Source organism: Aplysia californica, unplaced genomic scaffold (assembly GCF_000002075.1).
Source record: "Aplysia californica isolate F4 #8 unplaced genomic scaffold, AplCal3.0 scaffold00222, whole genome shotgun sequence".
In the NCBI taxonomy this organism is placed as follows: domain Eukaryota; kingdom Metazoa; phylum Mollusca; class Gastropoda; order Aplysiida; family Aplysiidae; genus Aplysia; species Aplysia californica.
Window position 1 is genome coordinate 285838 of NW_004797492.1, and position 7500 is coordinate 293337.

At 42.5% G+C, this 7500-nt stretch overlaps 1 protein-coding gene across 1 annotated transcript in view; it reads left to right on the plus strand.

The window, feature by feature from the left end:
• LOC101855106 (protein Wnt-5b) overlaps positions 1-7500 on the plus strand; it is a 147235-nt gene that overhangs the window by 65920 nt on the left and 73815 nt on the right. The window lies entirely within an intron of this gene.

The window sequence follows — 7500 nt, forward strand, 5'->3', positions numbered from 1 at the left end:
TATATATACCACCCTTCCCCTCATTTCCGTCTCACACATTTTTGAATGACTTCTATCAATATTTGTAGAGCGCTAACCTCATACTAAAAGAAACCATTCAAAGGAACATAAACTCACTGCAGCAGCCACTGCAATAGTCTTTTCCTGACACACAAAAACATTCGAAGTTGTGCCTAAACAGCGGACGTGGGTGAGGATGATGATTGTCTACTCTTGTTTCTTATTAGTTCATTTTTCACTTTTAGCCACTTATAATAATGATTTGGCATTTCAGATCGCAATATATAATCAAATAAAATTGTTGTCGGTGTGGTTGTGCTTTGGCTACAGTTACTACACGAACAGATTGAATTCATGATCAGGAATAACTGACAATTTATAGCTGAAACCTTGAAGCTGGTTTAGAAACTGCTGTGAGCTCTCTAGGGCTACTACGTCATCTCAATTTGCTACCTCAGATTTACAAAGTTCTATCTGACAATTTGTGCCGTTTTAAAAAACTAAGACATGACGTCATAAACCAAACGTTCTATCTGCTAAATCAAAATCGTAAGATTATTCGGTGTTGTTATCACGATATTCAAAGACTTGTATTCGAAAAAGCTAGACGTGTCAGGAAACTCAAAAATGTTCATGTCCAGTTTCTCAAAACTAGGTACTGAGCAGATAGAACGTGGTAATTCTAGGGTTGCGATTTGGCATGAACGTTCGTGATCATATACATGTAGAATCACGCAGTTGGCTTTTTCAAGGGTGGACACCAGTTCAGAATTAAGATACTGCGACGAATTTGGACCCCATAAATTTCTATATGATAACAGCGCCTTAAAACGATAACGCTCAATGTGAGGAATATCTACTTCCACCCAGCGCATTATGTTAGTGCCAGCACGCATTCTGTCCTTTTTCTGCAGCTTCGTTACATACGTCTGCCATGTGTATTGACCAGGAATAAGAACGTTACCGCTGTACTCCTTTGTCCGCCGAAACGTCTGTTCCATTGAACTTCACAGTTTGATTATTCTCAACGTATTTGGTCTACCGCCCAGACCTCTCCCTTTCCTCTGGCGTAGAAATGCTGCCTGAAGCTACAACACGAGCGCCAGGTAAATTGGAGGAATGAAGAGGGTAGAAATCTGAAATTTGTTCGGCACTAACAAGGACCCCGAAAGAGCTCTCAAAATAACATTTTGAAGCGGTGAAGGTATGGAGAAAGATTATCTCACAGCTGCCGTGTCTGACGGAGATATGACGTTCGAGCATCTGACTGTACTTCTGAGCTCTGGTATACAGTAAAACATCCTATTCTGTGGGTACCTGTTTCTTGAGCGAAAAGATGGAATGTCTCGTCGCGTGCTTCATATTTTGGCGAGCCGCACGTATTCTTGTTGTGCGTGAAAAGGTCTTTGTGAAATTGGTGCGCACTTTTTGAGTTCAAGCAGTTTCCACGAGGGGTGCGAAACTTCAATTCCTGCAAAGAAAGCCCGTTTTACAGTAGTCTGTTTCTCTTTTCAATAAGGTAGAGCTGAGAACGCTATGCCCTGTTGATACAGAAGTATTGCCTTTCGCTCACTCCTGCACGGGTGTCCTGAAACCCGAAGTGGCTTCTCCGCTGATACAGATAAATACAGAAATAAGCTGAGGGCTGTAGGTTGTATGCCGAGTGAAAAAGTAAAGTGTAAATGTAATTAAATTCATTATCAAAACCTTCGACACTTGACAAGGTTTGGCACGGGTGTGCCCAGATTTACTAGCTTCTTTGCGTCATGCAGTGGCATCTTATGTTAAAAATGAAAATTCATATTGAAATAACGAAAATAAAAACAACGAAAACAAGACTACTAAAAAACACCCACCTTTCTTAATGCACTTCCAGGAACAAAAAATGACGTAGGATATACGTGTTGGCTCCCGTCTGACGGGCAGGCGAAATGCTGTGTAAGAGGGGAGGGGAGGGAGGAGAGAAAGGGAGGGAGAGGAGAAAGAATGAAAAGTTAGGGGCAGACGCACAGGCTGACAGACTGACGGACTGACATTTTGGCAGGAAGTGATTGATGCGTCGACAGACAGCACGGGGGAGGTAATTATGTGAAGACAGCGGAATGAAGAAGCCGACTGCTGCCTGAGTGCCTCTTGTTTGTTTAGCTGCCTTTTTAAGGTCAGTAATTTGTGAGCGACAAAGGGCTAGATCACCGGCGTGATCTACTGGTGTAGCGGTTAAGCACTTCGCCGTCGCACGCAGAAGATCGAAGTTCTATTCCCGTTTGGGGAGAAATTCTTACAAGAACCTTCGTCTGTCTGCTGGGACTGTGCATCACTTTCAGCCCGGTTTGGCTCTGACGTGACAGGCACGGTCGAAGCCCACCTCCTAAATGATTTGAATTGTATCGATGGGGGACCTAAAACCACCACATATTGGGCTTGATCTCGTGTGCGAGAATGTTCTGACCGTGGTAGGGCGGGTCGGTATTGCAGTGCTCCAGCGGGGCATAAGATAGGATAAGATAGGATAAGATACATCTTTATTGTCCAGATCCTGGCACATTGTTTTGGTGTTTCACAGTTTACAAACATATACACACTCATACATGCACACACACACACACACACACACACACACACACACACACACACACACACACACACACACACACACACACACAAACATGCTCTCACGCAGTATGCTTGCACTCACTCATGTATCAATACACGAGACTTTCAGGCCCCGTTTATCGGTATTTGCCATTCGTTACTGAGAGAGAAATTATGTGGAAAAAGTAACTGAATGGATAAATTAAAAATTAATGCTCCTCATTTCGCTAAAATAAAAGAAACCTCATCGAAACGAAGGAATCATATTCAGTATCTCTACTGGAAAAGTAATCGATATCGACTCGGCATTGGAACTGTAACCAGCCCGATACAGATGTTCTGAAGAAGTTGTCTGGGCGCCGGGCACGCGGCCATTTTTGGAAGATGGCGGTTTCAACTGCGCAGCAGCAGTGACATTTTTAACAAACACAGTGACGTTTTTTACCCGCAAAAATGTTCCCATGATGGGGGGGGCGTAAAAACAGGAGGAAGGCACGAGGAGCAGATGCTGAATGCAGGTAGATTATGGCGTTCCCTTGTCTTCTCTGTACTTGCTAATGTTAAAGCGATGAATATTTTTGGTCTGATTTTTGCACATGTTTTCGTCATGCAGCTGACAAGTGAGCGTGTCCATTTCACTGACATAAAAACGTTGACAGATCTTAGTGAATGATGGAACTGTGTGTCAATGCCTCAGTCGCTTTGTTGCGTCGGCAAGATGGAGGACATTTTAATGTTATTTTGTTTTGTGAGAAAGGGAAGGAAAATGTAAGGAAAAAAGACGAAGGCGAGAGCATTATTCCTAAGGAAAAGCAGGAAGTCAAAATATTGATCAACAAGAAATTACTTTTGTGGAAATCAGAACGAAAAAAAAGAGAATAGACAAAACAATGAGAGGAGGTAGCCTAATCTAATGACAGACGAATAGACACGCGGAAAGATGGAATATATCCCATCTGAGAGGCAAATAAACACAATGCAGTTAAACTGGCCTGTTGGTGTCAAATCCAACCTGAAAAAAAAATTAAATTCTCCTTCTACTGTGGAGATTTCGATTCGAGGCTTTCTTTGATCCTCGGAGGGCAGAGTTGGGCTTTCTTTCTTTGTTTTATTTGTCTTTTTCTCTTCGGTAAATGGCGTAAAATAAAATTCATAGTGTTCGTGATAGTGTGAAGGAAGTGTGTTCATTGTCCGCTCTGACACACAGCCCAGATATCAAAGAAGGGAAAGGAGACGATCCCTCTAATTTAATAAGACCACTCTTTACACTGTGCAAGCAAAAGAAGCACCGGATAATGACGACTAATATAATTTCCAGTGAAAACAGCGGAGCGAAGGCGTGATATCTCCCACGGGTCTTCAAAAGGATGGCGAGAAATTAGCACAGGAAAATGTATTTGTGTAGGGTAGGCTGGCGTTATTAATGTTCCCTCGGCTCACTTTTATCTCCAAACGGTTTGTCACGAGCAATGGGGGCAGACATTGACCAGAGATCTTACTCGCACAAGTCTGAATTCATCTGTGTAGGAATGAAGTTCATCTGGACATTGGAGGAGAAATTAATAGTCTGGGAAAAGAAGACGCCGTCTAACAAAATTTCGATCCCGACGCTTCAGGAGTCGAGGAGACTGAGAAATTAAATGCACCTGCATCAGCTCTTTTCGGAAGTTCGTAAAGTTAACTCATAGACATATCTATTTACACTTCCACTTTCTCCTTCAAGTTGTTTGATAATTCTTGGGTGGGAAAAAGGGGATGGCGGTTGAGGTGAGAGGGAGGGACGCAGAGGGGAGGGGCTCAATCAGGATTTCGCTGGAGCCTGTTCTTTGAAATAATTGTGTTGGTTTATTTTCTGCATCTTCTTCGAAAATCTCCTCAGAGTGGATGCTTTTTAAAGTGGGACCAACACTGTTGTGAAGACATGAATGTAGAATTAATTTCCAAGTAGATGAGATCCCACGGAACTGGGTGCCTCCCCGTGTAAAAGAGTGAGTGCGTGAGCAAGTGAATAAAGTATTGAGCACGGCGTTCAGTGGGTGCGTGGTTGAGTGGGTTCATGTGTGTGTGTGTGTGTGTGTGTGTGTGTGTGTGTGTGTGTGTGTGTGTGTGTGAGAGAGAGAGAGAGAGAGAAAGAGAGAGAGAGAGAGAGATAGAGAGAGTACAATAATGAGTGGGTAGGTATTTGAGTGAATGGGGGATTAACTAGGTAAGCAATCAAGTATGTTGGAGAAACGGTTGAGGTTAAAAGACAAACAGATATAGCAAAACAAGAGACAAATTAAATAGTCTGTACCTATAATATCATTATGCTTATCAGCATTTCACTGTCAACTGTAAGATAAAACAGAACAGACGCTTTGTACTACGTCACAGAGACAGGCAAATCCCGAAACTTAGTCGCACACATTTATGTATTGGGTGTCTTTGAGGTGCAGTTTTTTTTTTGCTACTGTAGGTTTCAGATTTCTCTCCAGTTTGCGTGTGCTGTGAAAGCTTAAGGCTGTTTCCTGTTTTCCTGCCCCCACCCCCCCCCCCCCCACCGCCCATCCAACTGAACCTTAGAAAGCAATACGATTCCAAGATTGACGATGACAACATTGCCAGATGAGCTGTGTTTTAGACTTGGTAGGGTAATACGTCAATCTTTAGCCCCCATGGCTCTCTCTCAATAACGAACTTTCCCAACACAAGGAAGTTCGCAGTTCCAGTCAAAAAGCAGTTTGGTTTTTTTTATAAAATATTTGTTTTTCCAGTAACTTCAGGGTCGATTTGTTAACGGGGCTAAACCGGTTGTACCGGCCACTTTTTGTAGACTGGAAGGGGACAGGAGATTTATCGCGGAAAAGTCGATGTGAGTGATAACCGGTTAATAATGTTCTACAAATCAGCCTTGAGTAATTTTCTCTTTCCTCGAAGTTCTGACGGGGGACCAAGAGCTCATCTTTTGCAGTGACATGTATGTCATCTTGTGATAAATACGTACTTCACTCGACGAATGTCCGGTTTGAAAAAAAAAATAGAAATTATAATCTTATTCCTCTTGTTCACTATATTTTAAATTTGAAAGTGTACTCATATCATTTTAGGGATCCAAAGTGAAGAACCAAGAGGTTTGAAGCTTTTGCTTTGGGGAGCTTTAAAACAAGATAAGATAAGATACATCTTTATTGTCCAGGTCCTGGCGCATTGGGTTTGTGTTTCACCAAGTACACGCATACACACGCACACGCGCACGCACGCACCCCCCACCCCCACCCCCACATGCACACACATATGTACACTCACGCAGTATGTATGCTTGCACTCTCAAACAGGCTCACAGTAACAAATGTCATGCAAAATACAAATGAACAGTACTATAAAAAGTTGTCCCCGCTTCCGATCCGGACATTGAGGATTGTCTGGTTTGTGAGACAACTTCCTGGGCCTTCGGCATAGCGTGATACGGTGGCCAGTCCCTGTCCAAGCCGCCTTTACGTCCCCAACTCGAAGTCAGATACCCATTACTGCTGGGTAGGCAGGAGGGGTGGAAAAAAAATCCTTGTCCGAACCGAGGCTCGAACCCGGGCTTTCCGCTTCGGAGACGAGCTCACTAACCGCTCCGCCACCGCACCCTCTGAACAGTACTATAAACAATAATAATGCTAAGCTAGGTAAATACTCAGTATTCTGATTGAAAAGCAATGGTATTCCGATGCATGCTCTTAGGTCATATGAATACTTATGACAAGATGATTAAGATGAAAGAAAATGGATGGATGATGGTAAAAAAGACTTTCTGTACCTTTTTTTGTAACAGACCAGAAGCCTAGGTCTTTTACTTCGGACTGATATTTTTATTTGATGGATCAAGGGATGTTTATTGTCCAAAAAAAGATTGAATTAATTTTTCTAGAGTCTAACCAGAGTCTAGTTTGTGGTGTACGAACATAGGATCTTTGTTTCGTTCAGTGTAAAATTATTATGTGTACCACTTTAAGGGTCAACATGGTAAAACGGATAGCCTGGTTAACCAATTAATGACGTATCATTTTAACGTAGGTTTTTTCACCCCCATCGACACAGTTTAGATAATTTAAGAGATAGCTTTTGACACAGTCTGTCAGAGCAAGCATGGGTTGAACGGGCTACATCGTCTTAGCAGAAATACCAAGATACTCAATAAAAAAGACTCTCCCTATAATAGGCATCGAACTTGGGTCTTCAACGTGAGACGGCGAAGCGCCTAACCGAGACATAACAGACACTGGATTTGATAGTGTGTAGCATTGATGGATGAGTTGACAAACAAGGAAATGTGGTGTCGGTTCTTGTCCAATTGTTGTAAACCTTTGTTCTGCCGGCTGAGGGCAAAGTACTTGTCTTCAGATTTCATTCATCTCTTTAATGTGTAATACGCCGAGTTGATATGGGGATTGAGTAACACAAGGTCCTGCCAAGCCAACGCCGGGGTGAAGTACTCAGATTTCATGGCCCAAAGAGAAAGAAAAGCAGCCTTCTGTGCATTAAGCTACTCAAGCGGACAGATCTACAAACTTTTGGCGTAGAAAAAAGCGGATCAAGTTCTACATGTGCTGTTTAAATGTCATTTGCATGAGCAGAAAAATAATAAGCGCGCGTGTTTATGCCTTTACGGCGTCAAGTTTGAGTGAAACAATGACGTTAGAGAGGGCAACGAGAACACTGTGAAAAAATGCGATACGTTCAGTGAACGGTACAGCCTTAACGCACGCATAGGACACTGCTATTGGGTTAAAAATATGTATATTAAGAGCAAATAAGATTTTCAGTGCTTGGTACAGCCTTAGCACGCGTATGGGACACTACTTTTGAGACGATTGTACATTTATTAAGAGCAATTAAAATTTTAAAAGGCCAGTATACTTCCCCAAGAGACTCAAACATGCT